The sequence below is a fragment of the Argiope bruennichi genome, chromosome 4 (genome assembly GCF_947563725.1).
Source record: "Argiope bruennichi chromosome 4, qqArgBrue1.1, whole genome shotgun sequence".
Classification (NCBI taxonomy): Eukaryota; Metazoa; Arthropoda; class Arachnida; order Araneae; family Araneidae; genus Argiope; species Argiope bruennichi.
In genome coordinates this window covers 99,873,654-99,895,918 of record NC_079154.1, presented here as the reverse complement: position 1 = coordinate 99,895,918, position 22,265 = coordinate 99,873,654, and the positions used below count along the sequence as shown (strand labels likewise).

At 26.2% G+C, this 22,265-nt stretch overlaps 1 protein-coding gene across 2 annotated transcripts in view; it reads right to left on the bottom strand.

Annotated features, from left to right (window-relative positions):
- Positions 1–22,265, bottom strand: part of LOC129966072 (calcitonin gene-related peptide type 1 receptor-like) — a 461,349-nt gene that overhangs the window by 330,137 nt on the left and 108,947 nt on the right. Inside the window, exon 1 of one of the 2 annotated variants that reach the window (XM_056080438.1) lies at positions 12,559–12,591. The exons of the other annotated variant lie outside the window; for it this stretch is intronic. The gene's annotated coding sequence lies outside the window, so the exon portion shown is untranslated. Of the gene's footprint in view, positions 1–12,558; positions 12,592–22,265 lie in introns of those variants that run through there. 2 annotated transcript variants of the gene reach the window in all.

The window sequence follows — 22,265 nt, the reverse complement described above, 5'->3', positions numbered from 1 at the left end:
ATTTCCTTATCGTTGTGAGATCTGTAGACAGAAGAAAAAAAGTTATGCACGCTTGAGAGACCATCCAAATTTCTTCTAATTGAATTATGATTGTGATCTAAGAACTCTAAATGGCCCAAAATCACGTGACTGAAACAAAAGACGATTTCCGGTCATTTCTTCGAATTTAAGGAATATCATTTGCAATGACATCTATGAACTCCTCTACTTCATGCTGTCTGGATCTTTGAGTTTTGCAAGTGCAGTCTGTTGATTCTTTTAAGACATTCTTTTACTTTCAATCATATGACATTGTTTCAATTAAAAATTATTTCCAAACCAAACGAATCATGAAATTATTCGAAAATGAATAAATACTTTGCTATTCAATTCTAAGAAATCTGATGCCACTGTCTATGCTAATTTTGAAATGAATTGTAACAATTACAGTCTATGAACAAAATGTAAAGTTTATTTGTTGGAAATTTTAGCAACGTTTATTTAAAGCTTTAATTAAGATTTAAGATAGACAAACTCATGAAGATCATATATGGGATATATATTCTTCTCTATTTCAAAAATCATAGGCTGCAATTAATCATTTCAAAATAATTAAGTAGAAAAGAATTTTCAATCCTTAAAAAAGTGTATTCAATTTAATAAAGTCAATTAAAATAAATTATAAAATAATTATAAATTCTTAAAATCTATTTATAAGCGATTTCTTTTTTAAAGGGTCCTTTAAAGGATAAAGGGGCTATTCCAGCTTTGTATTTGTTGAATATGTTGTCTATATATATTGCCATTTGTTGTCTTTTTATATGAAAACGCATTAAAGGTACTTCGAATGGCTCTTTTTTTTCGTTTAAACATGTACTCAAAATACACAGTGCCGATGATTAAGTACCTGTGTCCACAAGACAAGGTACAATTGATATGTTCTTTAAGTATACATACAAATATGTATGGAAAAGTTTTTATACAAAATAAATTTAAATATATATTCATATACAAAATACATATTTAAAATGTATATAACGTATGTAACAAATATCTATGTAAACGTATTTATACAAAATATGTTTACATATATATTTATATACAAAATGCGTATTTATACATTCAAATACAAAAATACAAATATGTATTTATATGTTCGTATAAAAAAACTATCAACGGATCTGGTGTAAAATTCAGCCTTTTTTTAATTAACAGGAAATTTAAAATGCACAAAACCATCAGTACTATTTATTGAATTTCATTTAACCATCGATAAGTAATTAAGGTTCTTAGTAATATCTTTATAACTAAGTTAAATCATGTTACATATATTATTTATAAATAGGGTGAAATTCCGATAAATAAATGATAGGTTCATTTGTTAGACATGTGCCCCATTGTATTGCTATCTCTAGGTGATCACCCAGGGTCTGTTAATATTAAAACTGGCTCTGAGAAGGAATACAAATTTTTATTTTAATGTCAATAAAAAAATGCTAATTCCATTTATTTACATGGAAAAAAAAGGATTTTTGTTTTCAAATCAAATCTAAATAAAACATGACAGAGAAAAAAAATTAAAGTAAGCAGTCTTCTATATTATCTAAGATTTCAGAATATTAGAAACGAAAAGTTTCGGTGAAGTTTTGCAACTCTCTTGAGTTCACCTGGAAATGACAGCAATTTGTTGCTGGTAATAAATTATCCTGAGCAATTGTTTTTTTTGCAAACTTAGAAACTCCCCCAGAATTTTTTTAAAGATTTTTATCAACAGAAAACTTGCGACGACACAATTATATATTAGCATATAGAAGAATTTTTTATTTTAAGAAAAATCTTTTTCCCCCATTTCTGCTTAAAGAAATCATGAATTTATTGGAATTTTTCTGAATACCAGAAAAAATGCAATTCAAATGTAAATTTCGCAGTTTGTGGACTCAAAAAATAGTTGAAATTTGTTTAGCAAATTATTGGAGGCTCTTGAAAAAATAAATCACAAGAAAATGGAAGGAATCTGAGTGGGGCATAAAAGAAGAAAGAGCAGAGAATAACAAATTACCAAATGAAGACAGATAAAATAGAAAAATAAAGAATACACAGAATTTCTGAAGTGAAAAATTGGTGGAATAAGAATAACTAACTTTCTTTCAGTAAGTAAAAGACTAGTTTTTTTTCTATCAAAATAAACTTAAAAATTGTTACAGTTCCAAAGTTTCAAATATTCAGACAGTTTTTTTTTTTTTTTTGAAAATTAAAAACAAAATATTTATACCGTTAAGAATATTTAGTGAATATGAGATACTATGACGGTCCAATAGAAACATCAAATGTGCTAATGTTTAAATAATTTAATATAATTTGTGGTTTGCCTTTTAAAAAATTAGTATGGCTATTGAATTTTTTTCGAATAAAAATGATTATATTATTTTTTTAATTAAAAATAATAAATAAAGCAAAGAGTCATTAAAAATACAACCTGAAGAATAAAGAAATCTAAATATGTAATATTTAAAAATCAAAAGCATGTGAATGGAAAAAGGCATAAATTTCATTTTAAACAAAACTAAACTGAAACTATGGAAGGTTTTTATTACCACGAATTCATAATTTGGTTATAGCCTAGTTTACAATTTGTTTGCTTTTCAGTTGGTGCATCTCCACGTTTTAACGATAAAATAAAATAAAATACGAGCAGAATAATGGCACATAAGTAATATGGTGTTTAAGTATACAAAAATAATTGCCCTCCATTCAGGAATGCAGCTGTTACGCGACGAAGTTTTATAACATTTCTATTAGATTTAATAACAATAATCACCATATATTATTACAGCTTAAGCAAAACTTGGTATTTAATATGAAGTAATATTTGGTATTATAGCATTAAGCAATATTTGGTATTATAGCATTAAGCAATATTTGGTATAATAGCATTAAGCAATATTTGGTATAATAGCATTAAGCAATATTTGGTATAATAGCATTAAGCAATGTTAGATGCAGTAATATGAAGGATCAGTAAGCATTTGTCAGCCTTAAATAATATTTGTTATTTATCATTCAGCAGTTTTTGTTTTTAGAATTAAAACAATTGGTAATTTAGAACAAAGCGTCACTTGATTAGATATTATTAAATGTTAGTAGATATTAATTACATCATTAGATATTATTAGATGTTTCGCATTTAAGAATCCTTTGTTCGGTACGCCTTTTTCTGAATCTGCTGTTTTTGCTATTAATATATCTGTTATAAATACAAAGTAAATATGTTAATTAGCTTTTTCAATGCGTTTAGAACATGTGATGCAAAGATTTAAACCATGTAAGTGGTCTCCTCTAAATTTTCTTGTACATTCTCTAATGTTTCTTATCTTTTTTTTCCTCCGTATAAAATTCTGAAAATTAGGTCAGGTTGCGAATGCCTTGCATGGTATTTTTGATAGATAGTTACTAACTTTGCGGTGAATCTTTCATTTTTAATCTGTGTGTATTTGGGACACCTTTTTTCCAAATGATTGAAAATGAAATTTTCCAAGTAATTAGATTTATAGTCGCAAGATTATATACTGAATTTATGAAATCATTTTATGAATTATGGGAATGTGTTTTATGAATTATTGTATTTATATGCATGCGAAAGTATAGATGGCTAATTCTTTGATAGATTTCTTTCAAAATTGAATATGAATTTACGCTTTAGAGAATAAAAGTGAGAACCAAATTTTATGGAATAAAACTGGAAAAAGAAGCTCTCGGAGCTTATATTGTATTAGAAAGAAACCTGACCACTCAGGATTTGGAATTCATGGGAAAAATAGTAGAACTCACAGCGATGTGAAAACTGTCTTTGAAAGCTTAGAGAAATATTTTTAGAACGTAAATGAATTAATTAGAAATTAATTCATCTATAAAATACTACACAAAATTATATGCAAAAATACAAATTGATACATAAACAAACACACACTCATATTATATATATGTAATGATATTTTAATTCTAATTTCAATTTAATTAATTTCCAAGATTTTATATTAATTTAGCCCATAGTAACTTCATTCTAAAAATATTCTCTTATTTCGTGATCCAATTCCACTTTCGGTTTAATTAATTCCTCTGTAAAACTAATGCGTACGTATCAAATGAAAGTGATATTTCCATTGCCCTTTCTAAAGGTCAAGATATGTATTCCATCGGCACGTGGTCGGAAATATTATGTTATATAAGACTAGTGATCATTTGTTTCGCGCTCTCCATACTTCTGCTTTTGTGCCGCGATTCGCCTTCTTGTAAATAATCATGCCCAAGAGAGAATAAAACGAAATTAAAAATGCAAAGTCTCTACTATGTTTCTAAACCTGCCTTCTGCTTCAATCAAAATAATGTTACATATTATATATATATATATATATATATATATATATATATATATATATATGCAAAAATTCAAATAAAACATAGTAAATAATTTCTTTTTCGGTTCACATTATTATATCCTGATAAGCGATTAATGCGTCGATTGCTATGTTCCAACTTCCATTTTACATTTTTTTCCACTTTTATTACAAATTAACGATATTATATAATCTTGATAAAAATATTACTTAATGCTTTGCTTAAATAAAGTAACTTAGAAGTTTTACTGCATTCCTGAATTGGTATAATGATATCATTCATGCTACTGATACTTAATGGTGTATCCTTTATTTTTACTTAATTTGCTATATCAGGACCATATAAATACCCACGTAATATTTTAAAGTTGCAATCCTGTTTTAAACAGGACCCACGGAACCTGCCCATAAAGTCATGCTCGGAAATTGTCAGTAACTCTTAGATTCTAAATATGAAATTATATTAAATAACTAATTATTAGATTCTAATTTATTAAATCCATCCATTGAAACAAATGATTAATCGGTCAAAATTATATCAGCTTTTATCTAGTTTAAATAATATTATTATTCGAATTCAAAATTTTATTTCTGTAAAAATTCAGATTTTTTTTTTCATATGCGAAGTCAAAATTTTGCTAATTTAACAATTTTTGCAGCTGAATATGGGTTCACATTTCCAAATGTGCTTTGAATCCCCAATCTAAATTAATCCGATTGGAAATTCAAAGATAATCTGATGGTAATTACAGAATATAATATAAAAATTCATATGGCTTGAATTTGATGCCATGCGTAAAAATGCCATTGAGCTTTCACAAAATATTTTACTTTTCTGTTCAGTACCTAGATGAATAGAAAAAAATAAAGACTTGGCTTTAACAAAATAGTATATTATATATATATATATATATATATATATATATATATATATATATATATATACTTAGCGTTTATAGTAGCCTTTTTAACCAATCATCAACATTAACATAATTTAACATAATTACTTGAAAATAGCTATTTTATTTTTTAAACTGATGATTTAAATCCTCTTAATCTAATGTTTTTCGATTTAAATTAATTCTTTTTTATATGATTTTTTCAAATAATTTGTGTAGCAATTTTAAACCATTTTACATCAATCATTTTTAACACATTCAGTTTGCCAATTTCAAAGAATTATTTTCGAGAGCAATTAGAATTTCTTGCAGAGTACTCTGGAATATATCTGATGTTGAGGCATTTTGATTAATTACAAATAATAACGATGATATGCAATTAAGATGAAAAATGCAGTAAGAAAACATGAGTATTGTTGGTGCACATATGGAATTTTTCTCTAATAATAGAAATTTTGAAGTTTTCACAAAATAATAATAATAATAAGCAAATTTATAATAATAGTGCCTTTTATGGAATTTTCATTAGACTGTCTTGTTCTAACAAAAATAATTTCAAATGATGCCAGGTTATTCTATTAAATACGACTTTAATTTGTGAAGTAGTGTTCATATGCAAATATTGCACATTGGTCTATATGAATAACTTTAAAAAAAAAACTAAAAATGCGATAATTGATCTTTTATAGAGAATATTCAAATATCATAAAATTAAAATTACTAATCTTTGATGGCATATATAAACGGATATAGATATATGAAGAGAAACGTCACATTTTCAACTTAAATAATATTTGTTTCAACAAAATTCAACACGAGACGACGAACCCTATTTAATTCAGTTGCTATGAAGCAAGTATTATTATACGCTATTCTAAAAAAATTAACAAAGCACCAGTTGTCTTTAATCTATCTTTCTTCAACTGCTAATTTACTATTCTGATAAATACAAACCTTTGTTTCAGAAAACAATGTTCCTTATATCAATGATCCGAAAATAATAGAGTGAAGTATTTCAGTATGAGCAGAATATTTCCTCTAAATATATTTTCCAGTTGCCCCTTCATATAATGAGTAACACATTTCGAAGGGAGTTGCAGAAAGATGTAATCTGAAACAGTTACTGTTGAGAATATTCTTCAAAGTCCTATTGTTTCGAAAATGAAAAGTTCGACGCCTTTTCTCTATTCGGGTTAATGATTTGGTTAATCAGAGTTGAGCAATGAATAAAAGAGCAGAGTAGTTAATTTCGTCTTGGTATGCAATTTCAACGCACAATCACAAGAGAAAATTCAATGTGTGGGTCAACTGGTAATATCTATATTATTAATTATAAAAGTTGCCAATATAGGTTTGAGCAAATATATCAAGCATGTTTATAAAATGGTGATTGCATCATAATCAAAGCATATCATTTGTTTCTTTAATGAAGAAATCTGAAGCAAACATTAAATTCTTATAATTACTTATTATTATTTATTAAAGTAGATAAGCGAATTTTAGTTATTTATCAATCTTTACAAATAACTTATTTCTGTAAAGTATATCCAGACTTGTTCATAAAAGTAAAAAGTGATTAAACTTTTGTTTCTTGATTCAATTCGTTTCAATCTCTTAAAATCATAATTTACGAATAAGAAATTCTCACAACATTCAATCGATCGAAGAATGTTTTGTAATTTTGTCTGGGCAATATGTATTAACTGTAAAAATGTTTATAAAATTATTTTGTTTTAAATTGACACAATAGTTGACAAAAAAATATAACGCGTTGCTCTAGCTTGTTCGTTTAAAATTAAAATATGATTGGAGCTTCGAGACAGAGTTATTATGCATGAGAAGTACTCATAATGTCCCTAAAAAAGAAGCGAGTGAGGAGAAAGAACTTTGGTACAATGGTCCAGTGACTGACTCGCCAAGCAAAGTGTGACAGCTGTGCGGATTCCAAGTAGAATACATTTCCAAAACAAAACTTCGCTACCTTCAAATCGGTCTCTTTCAATGACGTTTGAGATATTAATATTTGCTCTCACCTGATGCATATGCACTCATAATTACTACTCAGAATAAATTTGATTTCATTTGTAAAAAAACTCTTCCCTAATTGATGATCTTGTGTTTTCGGAAACACAAAAATTGCTCTCTCCAATTATCAAGGGGAACCATCACATTGGTTGTAAAACAAGTAAAGCCTTACCATTTAGTCTTCTAGAGCACTTAGATGAGATATTTGTTTTGCCAAAGTTCTTGCAGTTTTTCTTGCTGTTTGACAACTGCTTCTTCTTGCGAAGATAATGCATTGGCCTCAGCCAGATAGATAATCCTCTCGGACTTAATCTGGAGGGACTTTTCTCTAGGTCGAATCTTTGAGACATTGGAGGAAAACCGTAGTGTGAGAACTGCTTCTTTTTGCGATGGCAATGCACTGGCCTCAGCCTTGGTTCCATGCAAATAATCATTGTTGAATCCTTAAATAAATGGTTCTATCGTTTGAAATTCTTTCTGAGCTCGTGAAGCAATGTTGAAGTGATCACAAACTCTTCAGTCACACTACGGCTTTCCTCCAATGTTTCAAAGATTCGACCTAGAGAAAAGTCCCCTAGATCAAGTCCTAGAGGATTATTCATTAAACATCTCATACTGATGCTGCAATTATACGTTGTGCAAACTGATGCTGCAATTAGACGTTGTGCAAACTGATGCTGCAATTAGACGTTATGCAAACTGATGCACACCGTGTAATAGTTATCACAAAAATGATGAGCGCATACCTCGTGCACTTTTTATAGCCTACTATTCGTCCATTACATCATTCCTCATATATGCCAATTCCTGACTATAATCTGTCCCCTGATTGAATTTTTGTTTTATCTTTCATACTAACGTCTTCTCTGATATGCTAATTTTTTAAATTCATCCTCAATTTTCTACCACTGTTTTAAGCTAATGTTGTAGAGAAATAATTGCAGAAACTGTTTTAAATAATTTCTCAGACACAATGTATCAGAATCAACAAATCGTAGATGCCACTTAATTTCACAGAGTCGGCTTATCACTGTTTCATCATCAAAACTGTCCAAAAGTAATTTTTGCAATGAATTACATGAGAAAATTCTATGTGAAAGTTACTACAGTTAACATCCTTCAGGTTTTATTAAACAAAGCTTGGTGTGGTAACGATAGCATGCTAAGGATGAATCCATGAACTTTAATAAAAAGCAATATGTCTTAAACTTTCTTTAACTGTCGTATCCACTTCCCCTCGTAGTGACTTTTTAACCTACTTCTTTGTTGCGAAAAATTCCGCATTCTTTATACACATTTTTTATGATAATTTGCTCAATTTTGTGTACATTGTAACCTTTCATGGTAGTTTACTTCTTTTTAATGAAGTTTTGAATTTTTAATTAATTTATGATAAAATATGAAGCAATATATGGATAATTTGTGAAAAATTAAATATTTTTGAAAAAAAGTGTTATTCTTATCCGAATATCTACAATAATGTGTACATGTATAAGAAAACTCTAAAAGATTGCTAATATTAATTTTGTTCAAATTTACCGTTGGCTATGATTTAAACAAGTTTTATTAAGATGAGAATATGAGCGAATCTTTTCTACAAGCAAAACTATTTGTTACAAATGTTGTTTTTTTACACTTTTTATTTTATTTTTTGGAGATATAACAACATACAAATTTTTTTTCTCTTAAAATATATTCAATTTGTATATATGTAAAAATAAAATGAAATCGAATAATTTTGGACATACATAATTGAGAAGTTTTAAAATGGTAATAGATTCAATAATTTATGGAATACAGACGTAGAATTTCTACATTTTGTGAAAATAATGTTTTAAGCAAAAATTAATGATTTCCAAATACCAGTTTGCAGCAGTTCATATGAATACACTACTAAAATTATATATAATGATTCATTTAAAGCTACAAATATAAGTATCTTGTAATATAGATTATCTACAAAATTCCAAAAGATTACAAAGAGCCCAAAATAGCCTGAAGGGTAACAGATTTGGAAATAATGATTAAACAAATCACTATACTATTTATTCAGGAGGCAGCGATTCCAATTTCTTCAGTGCAAATTATTGCTACACTTTATTCTTAATATGATACAAAAGCTCAAATTTAAACATTATTAAGGTCTATTTTTCACTAAGTTGGAAGAGTTGCAGATCTGAAGTGTGACATGGACACAGATGCTTTATTATAGAAAAGTTTTAAGAGCTTTATAGAAATTACTATGTTAAGTCTTCTTACATGCAGAAATATATCCTCCCATAGATAATATTTATATCTTCACTTATTAAAAATGTCTCCCAAAATGAATCTACAAAAATAACAGTCACTATTGAAAAGTGTGATACTTCTTAGTAAAATAACTAAAATATCCTGATTATCAAAGCTTTTATAATATGAATTGAAGCTTCTTTCATTGTTTGAAATACTCAATATAAAACGAAGTGACTGAATACACAGGGAATCTGGGAATTTCATTTGTGCTTTTCTAAAGATGGATTCAATGAATTTTTGATCCATACAATGGTAAGAAATGTATCTAAGGCACATAATAGCAAATCTTTAATTTAAGGAAGACATTTGGATGCTTACAACTGAGGTATTCTTAAAATCAAATTGTTTTCATGTATAGTAGTTTGTACAAAAATAGTTATAAAATAGTTAGAATAATTTAAATCTTCAGTGCATCGTATTCCCATTCATAAATTTCACATGCCTTTTACAAAGGATAACAATGAATGTTTGAAAATAATATTTTAAATGCTTTTTGATAAAAAAAACTGTAGAAACCATCGATAGATAATAATACGTTACTAAAATTAGATTTAAATTGGAAACTTGGAAAAATACCAAAATGACTGTTGTATAAATGATTCAACCATTAAAAATACAAATCAAAATACTTTCACTCTTCGTAAATATTGTATATATATATATATATATATATATATATATATATATATTGGTATAAAGGGACTTTTATTTTAATTGCAGAATTGTTATAATGCGATTTCTGTCACCGGGATATTCTTTAGTTTATATTGTAATAATTTGGATCATTTTATAAATTTTAAATTTCAAGAAAAATACTTTAACAATTTTTTGAAAAATTTGCTTGAATTATATGCAGCTATTCAAAAGACAGACACATTATATATATATTGTAAAAATATTAAGTTATGCACTGTAGGGTTAAAATTATTTTAAATCTATTTATTTTCTTCAGAATATAAAAATTATAAAATAGTAGCCAATTATCCCGCTTCCAAAACCGATATGAGGTGATAGGAGACTAGGACCTGATTAACTGGATAACCAAGCAATCTATGAATAATTAATTAATAACAACAAAGTGTTTCAAAAAATAGTTAAAAGCGTTCGTTCATTCATTCATTCATTCAGACAGACAGACAGACAGAAAGAGAGACAGACAGACAGACAGAAAGAGAGACAGACAGACAGACAGACAGACAGACACACACACACACACACACACACACACACACACACACACACACACAGAGACAGAGAGAGAGAGAGAGAGAGAGAGACAGACAGACAGACAGACACAGAGAGAGAGAGAGAGACAGACAGACACAGAGAGAGAGGGAAAGCTATTGAAAGATTTATCCCCTTGATTACATATTGTGCGATTTTGATAGGGATTTTTTTACACATGTCGAATTAGGTAAGGAAATTATAAAGATCTTTTAAAAGAATGTGCTTGGCTGGACAGTTTCTTATTCCTTCACTCAAAGTGTGGGAACTTGCTTATGTCAGCAATGTTACAGAGCTTCCTTTGCATTAATTAAATAAAGGTCTAATTGGAACAGGAAATAAGAGAATATTTTGGAATGAAGTTAATAAGGTCTGAATTAAGATAAAACTTTGGAAATTAAGTAGGATTAAATTAATTTTTTAAATATTATTACATATATATGTTAAAATAATCCTCTAAAGTTTTCTGGTCAAAATACCATTAGAGACTCGCATATTGCTAATTTTTTAGGTACATAAAAGTCATTTTAGGTGATATTAATAAAAAAAAAAATTAAATGTCAGTGACAGAATTTAAGCTCTCTTATCACACATAGCATATCGAAAGAAACTTCAAGTTGCCATGTATAAAGGCCTCGATTCAAAAAAAAAAATTCTTATTTAGCACCAAAGCACAAACCGAAGGGGAAAAAAAATCAGCTTATATTCAACATCATTCTCAAATGAAAAATGAAATCTTTGGCATTGTCAGTAGTTTTAAATCAATGAGAATTTAGGGAAGAAATAGAAAGCAAAATGATAATAATAATAAATAAATAAAATAAAATAAAAATATAAATAAATAAATTAGTAATATCAATGAAAATATATTTATACCAAATAATGTTTGATGTCTACATAAACGCGTATGAGTAAGTCCAGAAAATAATTAAATAAGATATATCAAATCAAATAAGATATACGAGATAAAATTGCTTCGTAGAGATAAAAGACAATATCCCTCCCACTTTAACTGTAATCAAAATATTATTTTACTTAATTATAAAATTAGTGCTTAAATATTATAACAATATTTTAGGACATCCTTTATATAAGAAAAACTTTTTTATATAAATTTTAGATATAGAGTACGTAATAGTAGTCAATTTTTTCTATGATTACATATTTGAAAATAACTTTCATACTTAAGTAATTAATTTATTTCAAAAAGCTTATATAAAAATGTAAAGTTTAAAATTTACTGAACACTTTGATGTATTTTATTAGTGTTAAAGAGGAAAATCATAATTAGCAGAAACATATAAGCTAAGAATAAATTTTTTCGAGATTGTAAAATCAGTACTTAGTTATCTAATCTCGACCTACAGCAATTAAAATGTTTCATTAAAATAAGAGAAAAACATAATTTTTTTAATTAATTTCGTCTAGTTATATTTTTAATTAAAAACTGACAAGCACGAAAGAAATCATGCTTTTTTTAAAATCAATAAAGAGGACTGAAAAATTTCATAATATTATATATATTATTTAACATAAAATTTCTAGAAAAATTTATATAGATAGTATAAGAAAAGATTTTATTTTGACTGCTATATTAAATATTTAAGATTTTAACAGCATCAAGTTATGTCTGAAACGATCTTTGATAAACATTATAATTTATTATGGCTTTAAATGTAAGGCATAAGAAAGAAATAACGCATTTTGCTTTAAAATATCAAATATAATTGTAAAAAAATTCTTACTTTAAAATCTTTTTATGTCAATGACGTTGAAGAAAGTATTACATAATTCATTTTTCAATAAGATTTATCATCTTTTGGAAACTGAAAGAAGAAAATCCAAAATATCCATTTTCTTGCATAAATTTTCTATTATTAGTGAATATTTTATTATCAACTGATAGCGATGAAGAGAATGAGTTACGTTCATATATCTTATCAATTCATCATATTATCATTTAAAAAAAAAATGTTATTTCCCTTTAGTTTTCCCGTAATATGTCTTATGATTATGTTAAATTATTATTTATACATTTTCCCAAACTGAAAATATTGAAAAGGAAATAGTACCTCATGTTGTTATACGCTAAATAGAACGCGTTAATTAAAATAATGTATGATAAATATAATATATAAAAAAACCTACATTAGAATTCACAGTATTTTACTTTTAATTAACTAATCAATTATGAAATTATTCGATTCTAATCATCCGCTAACCACAGTATCTGATACATACGTATTACGGTACATAATTCTTTCAAGCGATAATTTGTCAAACATGACAATTCACAATATTTCGTTTGGAATTGTATGAAATGGAAATTAAATATTTTAAAACGACATTTTCCGTCGATGTTTAAGAATGTTTCAGTTTGGGGAGTATTTTAAAAATACTGACACGGTTCGCGAGTTTGGTAATGAAACTGTATCGTAAACTCAAATATAATCTATGACAGCATTAAGGGAGATTATATTTTCTGTACTAACCTTGGATTTATTTATTCACAAATTATATTATATATATATATATATATATATATATATATATATATATATATATATATATATATAATTGAATATTTATATACATAAACATCACAGTTTCTAACGTGCAACTCCTAAATGTCGAAATCATCAAGTAAAAATTTTAAATTATTGAAAAACTTCAGATATCCCAACACTATTTAAACAAAACTGTTATATACTTTATATTTAAATGTATTTTAAAATATTTTAATATTAATGTCTAGTTAAACGAATATCTTTAACCTCTTAATTAGATGATACGATTTATTTCATATATTCATTGACATTTACGTCTACATATGAACGCAAAGTTCACCCATTTCATACCCAAAATGTCCTAATTCAGTTATGTCGAAATTAAATTATGTCTCTTAAATCAATTGCTACTTTGATTTTTATTCAAAAATTAACAATTCTGTAATTGATATAAAAGTCAGACATATCTTTATAGTCTAAGAGGCTAATTAGGTAAAGTGAAATATAAATCAGAATTCCTAAAATAAATTATTAAATGCAACATTATGTTCATATGTTATTAATAGCTTTGCAGTAATTTCATTTAAGTTGATGTTTAAACTTGTTAAGTATTAATAAAATAAATGTTACTGTTAATAAATGTTAATTTCCAACGAATGTTTCAGTCAAAATTAATATGTATATTTAAATATGTTATATGATGAATAAAATCCTAATTCTAAAAAATGGAAAATTTACATTTAAAATTATTATGTGAATTTTTTTTTTATTTTAAAAAAAAGTTTTTCATAATTTTAAAATAAATTATACAGTTAAAAAGGTTTTGTAGTATGAATATTCTATTATTAGGGAAATTAAATCACATTCAAGAAATGAGTTTAATTCGACTGAAATAGTAAATGGTATCTGATTCTAAAGAATTGCATTTATTATTATTCTATCCCACAACGATTTCTTGAAGAAATTAAAAAAAAAAATTATGAAACATTAAATTTCTTTAAATTCAAACACATAAAATAAAAAGGTATGTAATCTTTAATGAATCAAAAATTCTGTTAAGGTATCTTTATACCAACACTTTTTGTCACCTTAGATAGGGGTATTCATTATTTAAAATTATCACGAGATTATTTTGTCCAATAATAACAACAGAAATGATATTAAAAATTCTATCGATGTTCAACATATATGAGATTCATTCATCATCATTTTATAAAAATTTCATTGAATTGAATATATTGTGTGGGCTACATAGAATTATCATTCAATCATTCTTTACAATTGTGTGGGTAACATCACATATTAGATTGTATAAAATGCTTCATAAATTTACAGCGTTTAATTACACAATTTAGTTGACAAAATAACTGTCCCATTTTGGAGGTATTTGGGCTTAAACTAATGGACAAAATGTAACCAAATTTAATGTTCATACTACGAAAAACATGGGAAGATAAAACAATATACCAAACGTTCCCGATGAAATATGCATAAGGGATGGTCAGGATATTGGATTAGGCCAAAGAATTGTAATATTGATTAATTGAAGATTATTTTCGTCGAGTTTCAGACTGAATGTCATTCATTTAGCTACGTCCATTTTATTATAACCCGAAAATTAACATAGATTTGAATAATCCACTTTCTGTGCATTCAGCGATTTTCTTTCGCTCCAGTAACTTAAAAATATTTCTTACAAATGATTTTTGCTTCCAATGTTTTTTCTTTTTTTATATCTTCCAAAAACTATGTATGAAATTAGATTTCACTCCATCTTCTATTTGCAGATACATTCAAATAAAGAAAGCTATTCATTGACCACCCTGATTTATATTATTATAGCGAAGCATCTAAATAACAATTTGCTTCGTTGAAAAAGTATTTCTGGGTTATTAAAAAGAGTCCATTAAAAGTTTAAGAATTATAATTTTATATATTTATAAGTCTGACTAATCTATAAAATAAAAGCTGTCTTATGGATCATGGAAAATAGTGAGGATTTTGATAATAGGTGGAATAATGTAAAAACTTTATTATTCATTAAATATACAATTTTAGTAGTGAATGTTTATTTATATTAACATTTCTCTAATAATGAACACGATTCTTATATTATAATATGACTATATACAAATTCAATGCAAATGCAATTATATGCAAATAAAACTATGAAAATAGAACTACACGCAATATTTCATTTAGCCGTTTGTTTCTTTTGTCGCTAAAAATCGTCTGGATTTCGAAATCCATTTTTTTTTTTTTACTTGCGTCTCAGACTACAGATTTCTCTGAATTGTTTACCATACATTTGATTTCATTTTAGCACTAAAATTTATGAAAACGTTTAGGCATTTTATATCTTCCCACATTTTTTATTATAGAATCTAAATACCATAATACAATAAACATCTTCCAGAGCGCAATAATAACATTCTTTATTTTTACCTTGTTACTAAAAGTTATAAATAAAAAATGTTGATAGTTCATTTTGTTTAAGAATAATTCCTGTATACAAAGTGATATATGTCAAAGAAATAAAACCCAAAGAACAAAGCAACTTATTTGAATACGAGTTCTTTTACGGCCATCAGTAATATTTACAAGATTCAAGGTATTTATACAATATACTGCTTATTTCAGGAACCCAAGACTATATCGTTTGAATGATTTTCCATATCAAAGGAGCAATATGTATGAGAGATATCCAAAGTTAGGTCTTGGACGTTCCTATAAATGTGTTTTCTTTTAGTTCTTTATTTCTTCCCTCGTCATTTTAAAGAGTATTATTTTATTTTAATCCAAAGCTTGAACATTTATTAAACATGGCTTATACAATTTTGCAGATTAACCATGGTTGCTACACAATTTAATTCTGTTAATAATCAGCTATACTATAATGAAAATAAAATGCAGTCTCCTCCATTATTCATCTCATTTGCATTTTGATGAAATCAACATTTCCAGGCACATGCGCAAAAGCGTTGAGGATTTACTTATTCAGTATATATAGTATTCTAAAAACTTTTTTTGTTTTAATAGTATTTTGTGTTTTGTATCAACCAAGCAGAATGGCTAAATATTAACATTTTAACTATATTTCCCCCTTTTTTTAAACCAAAATTCTACTGCAAGTAAGAACTTTTTGAATATATAAGATTTAAAATATTAGAATTTGAATAATACTTATATTTAGACACAATTTTGAATGAAAAAAAAATTGATTCTAGTCGTGAAATTACAGGAAAACAACCAATTTATTTTCCAATTAATTTAGTTAAGAAAAATGTAATTGTATTACATTAATGTTTCAAATGCATTTCCTCTTACAAAGATTAAAAAGTGCTGGAATTTGTATAGCCATTTCCAAATGTATTCAGCTGTATCAGTTAACTATGCATTTAAAATTTTCTGATTTATCATATGTATAAAATATAAATAATTGACGTGATCTATTAATCAACTGCAGAATACTGGCACACGAGCTGCAAATACTTTAATGAATTCCAAAAATATTTTCAAACGCAATTATAATTTTAGATTTCAGATGGAAAGTCTATGATTTTTTAATGCAATTTAAAAGTAATTTATTCTTAACTTAAGTGGTATTTACATTATACCACAAGTAATTCATTTTGTTGTATCCATTTATATATAAAATCATAGATTTATCCAACTATCATATAGAGCTGACACAAATAAAATATTCATACCATGGGAATTCATACCATTACCGTCCATTAAATTAATGAATTTCATTAAGATCCTGTCTTAAGAAGATACATAAATAATCAAATACAACTTTCCGAAATCGCATTCATATCCATTAAAAATGTATCAAAACTTTTTGTATTATAATTTTTAAAACCAATTTTAATGAAGAAATGAAACTTTTATTAGAAAAATGGGACTTGGTATTCTTAGAGAGATTTATCAATGTAATAAACAACTAAAAATGATTTCAAATAATAATACAAATAAAAAAACAAATTATTCAATTATCCTGGGGAACTAGTTTTATGATTTTTCTCTTCTTTTCGCTAAATCAAAAAAAAAAAAAAAAAAAAAAAAAAAAGATTTTAGGTTCTAAATTCAGAAAGACATTCGATGCATATGGTACTCAATTTTCTCACCAGAAGAAAATGGCCGAAAAAAAAAGGGTGAATTAAAAGAAAAACTAATTTGCTTGAAGGTGGACGAATTCTTAATTTTCTGTTTTTTCGCTTTCTTTCGTTCTACCTTTTGTTCTCTTCCTTGTAGCAAAATTCACATCCCTCTGATGGAAAACAGCAGCAAATTAGTATTAAAGATGCGGAAGAAAATAGTTCCCCCGGAAATCAGACAGAAAGCAGGAATAAATGGCGTTATCTTGTATCACAGGACTAGCAAAGATTTTCTCGAAATCGTTTTACTCCCATTTTTTTTTTCTGACACAGGCTTGATGACTACTGAATTCCATTAAAAGTTTGAAAAAATTCTCTTAAATGAATTTTTTCACCACTTTGATTAATTTAGGGAGAATTTCTTTTCTTTCATTGGAAGCTGCAGCTAGTAATTGCAAGCATTTGCAACGGATGTAAGTAGTTTTTTTTTTTTTTTTTTTTTTTTTTTTTCCCCTAGTGATTGAATTTTATGGCTGAAGTCATTTCCAAAAATATTGAATAGCAAGGATTTCAATATTATCATTTGCTTACGATCAATGCGTTCCTGAAATTCAATATTTTTTTCTTAATTCTATTCAATCTTTGCAAATGCCATTATTGTTAAATATAGGTTAATACAATTGACAATTCTTTTATATCTGTATCAAATTCATGAATGGGTTTGATTTCAAAGATTGTTCATGTATTAAAATTGAAAGTTGAAGTTTAAAGAAATAAAATTACTCTTAAACATTAAAAACATAAAATATTTTATTGTCGCTTGAGTTTGTTATTTTATTTCCTTTTCACAAATGCGTCAGATTTTGTAAATTGTCCAGTTATTCTAATTCAAAATTAAAATACATAAAAGAGAAACTACTAAAAAACATTAAATTATTTGAAAGATGCAGAAATTTTGATGTTTTCAAATATGTATCATTTACTCAAGAGAAAAAAACAAACATCCTAATTCAAAAATTGGCAGCTGAACACGCATGATTACCATAGGGAAATTTGTCTTTGTTTTGTTGATCTATTTTCAAAAATCTTTTAAATCTGAAGTAACAATACAATTTTTTTGTTTATTAATAATGCATATATTACTTCAGTTTTACATCCTCCTTGGTATTATTTTTAATATTATTTTTTAATGTATTACAAATGTTTTCAAAATCTTTAAGATTTGAAATAAAGATGCTAAAAGATTTTATCTCACCGTTCCAGTAATTTTTTTTTTTTTTACCTTGCTGAAAGATCTGTTTTGTAAAATATGAATTGCCAAGTTATCAGAATTATATATGATATATGGAAAGCAGGAAATACATGCGTTAGTCTTTTTTATGTCACAAAAAAATCTTTAAAACGATTAGTTGTTGCGATATAAATTTTGTCATTCTTTGGCGTATTCTATTTTCAGTTTTCGAAATTTCATATTTCTGAAGATATATGATTAAAACCAAACATTAAACTTCACCGCTTTTGCTAAATGTTTCTCCAGTAGCTTTTGAAATAATTGCTATAAGAAAAAAATTTGTACCATCTTAAAAGACAAATAGTTATGTTTCTGATGGCATTAAAATAATTACCATGCAAAATTTAAAATTTTTTCAATTTAAAAGAAAAGTATTGATAAACATTGTATGGTCAGTCGTGGAAACACGCCTCATTCCTATTAAAGAGAGAGACCTAGGTGGGCAAAGTAAAACCCACAGCTTTTTTTAATGATTTTGAGTAGCATTCTCTTCTTTTCGAGATCAAGTGCACTGAGAAATAAAACACTAAACAATACTGATATATTAATTAGTATTTACATAAGAAGCAAACAATAATAAAGAAATTCAAGGAAACGAGAGCAAAATAATCTGTCTGCTCAAAAATATTAAAAATTCTATATTAAATTCTTAGAAAGCAAAAATTAAATGTTAAAAATAAAATAAAGACGAGGAAGAGAGGACAGTGGACTTAAGGGATCGGAATGAATGATCACTGCAGTTACCAGAAGATAGATGAAGCAGAAATTGTGCAGAAAGAATGATATTTTTAGGGCATTCATTTACATTATTGTATATAATTAGATAAAAAAATATTATTTTAATCAATAAAATAAAAGTAAAAAAATGCTGTATAGAAATTATAACGTATAGTCATTGATTATGCCAATTTTCGCATATTATGGAAGCCATCCACCAAATATTGCAAATTTTAGGCACGTCAGTTTCATTGAGATTTGCCTAGATTTGTCTGTAATATACTATTATGTTCAAAGATTGCAAATATATCTATTTAGGGCTAGGAATTTTACACCTTTAATATAATGGATGAATTATTTTGATTTATTTAATAAAAACTGTTGAATGGTTTTGGTTTCGTTATCTGAAGCATCTATATGATGGCTGATATTTGCAAACAACAGTAAGAACTTTTTTTCTTTAAATGAAGGATACAAGCACATGAAATAAATGTCAAAACTTCCAGGGAGCAGTAAATTGTTGTTAAAAAAACGTTATGGTAAATTTCTGAATAAGTTCATTCTGCATATTATTTATTAGTAGATGTCTTTCATGAACAATAGTTTCATCCGGATTAAACGTTGCTAAAAATGTCTTTGAATATTTTGTGCAACTTGTTTGTTTGTTTCAAACAGTCATTTTATAACTTGAAATTTTAATACACATATAACTCAAACAGTGATAGAAGATCCAGACTGTTATGTTCATTATGTTAAGCATATTCTCTAATTTTCATCGGTATATTTTATGTATATAATTATATGATAAAAAAGAACAATAATATTAAAAAAATTGTCCATTATCTCTTGGAAGCTGAGCTTTAATTGTAAATTCAATAAAAGTTTCAAAAAAGAAATCGATAAAAACATGCTTTATACAGAAACCACTCACAATGAACAAAAGATATCTTGATCATCAAAATTGAAAATCCAGAATAAGAAACTAAACGCACATTTGAAACTTATTTGAATTTCTTTTCACCAATGAGATATATTGTTGTAAAATATGCTAAAAATATTTTTTTATGTTTAAAAAAAATAGAAAAAATATACGACGAAAAGATGTATATTATTGAACAGATAATATTTCGAATTTTAATATGATATGAAAATCATTTTTGTGATGTAATAATCAAAGATGTTATCTCGGGAAAACGACAAAATTTCGAATAATTTTTAAATTAAAAATTCAAAAAAGTTGCATGAAGATGCATATTCCAATCTTCCAAATTTGATTTTTTAAGTATAAGGATCTCTCCTGTAGAGCAAGCAGTAAAACATACAAACACTTAACAATGAATTTTATTATTAGAATATCATGTTGTTTGCCTTATTTTATCATTTTTAAACTGTGGCTTCGCAATGAGACTGATCTAAACATCTCTATCTAATATTAAGATAAAAAGACACAACGATCTGCCTTTTTTAATGAAAAGAAAAATTTATTGTACAAAGGAACAAATAAATAATTATAATAATAATATAAATATGCTTCGTTTAGTAAACCTTTTTTAAGTTATTTATTTATGAAAATATAATGATAAAAAGTAAACCGATTTTAAATATATTTCGTGCTATTTTCAAACTTGTTTAAATAAAGTTGGTAAGTCCACGAATTCTATTTTTATTTTCGAACACACTTGATGACCTATAGCATAAATAGCAACCCAGTGTTTAAAATACAGTTCCATATATTTGTTGTGGCAACAGAATTTCCCAGACACTGCATTCATAAAACTGAAATGAAAAAGGCTTTACTTAACTCTGTATCAGAAGCAGCAGGGTCACTTTTTATATGTTGTCAGGAACACAAATGCGTGTGTGCCATATTTGCTTTTCACGAAAAGTCAGTTTATTTTAAGTAGTTTGTTTATGCTGATATCTTCATCGATATATTGTTCCATGCATTTTAATATATATATATATATATATATATATATATATGCATAATAAGATACACATGCATAATGAAAAAAAACAAACAAATTATTATGTTCGATAATTTATTTTAGAAACAACAGTAAAAGATTAAAAATGGAACATGATTTTTCTTCGCATGAGAGAAACTAAACACATAATTAGATTTATTCAAATAAACAGCAAATAGGGTATAAATTGTTTATTGAATTTCTTATTTAGAGATTAAATAAAATATATTTTCTTCAGTAAATAAACATATACATGAGCAATTTTTACCATCTGTGAAGCTCTCTTTGAATAATTTGTTATATTTCAAAATATGTAGGGCAAAATTTATCGTTTCACCATGATTATTAGCTGAAGAGTTTTAAATGCATTATCCATTCTTTCTAATATATGGTACTTTGTTTATCATAAATCTCAATATTAAGTATTATTTTATTATCGATATATATACTATATCATTATGGTATGCATTATTTTATTCTCTTGAAAGATGAAAACATGTTAGTTAGGAAAATAATAGTTTTATCATCATGAATAATTTTAACAAATACAAAAATAGGAACTAATAAAGGAAATAACTTTTTTAAAGAAAGAATCAGAGAGAATATAAATTTTTAAAAATGCTCTTTTATTGATATATTAAATAGCAAGAAATAAAAATACTCATTATATTTTTTCCATTATTGCATAATTTTTATTATATTATATATATATATATATATATATATATATATATATATATATATATATATCAAAATCCTGGAGGGCAACATAAAAAGTCATATGGTTATAGGTTGTAAGCGATTCGATAAGGAACCTTTGTCGGAATAAATATTATAAGAATGTTTTTTATCATCTCAAATTAGTTCATG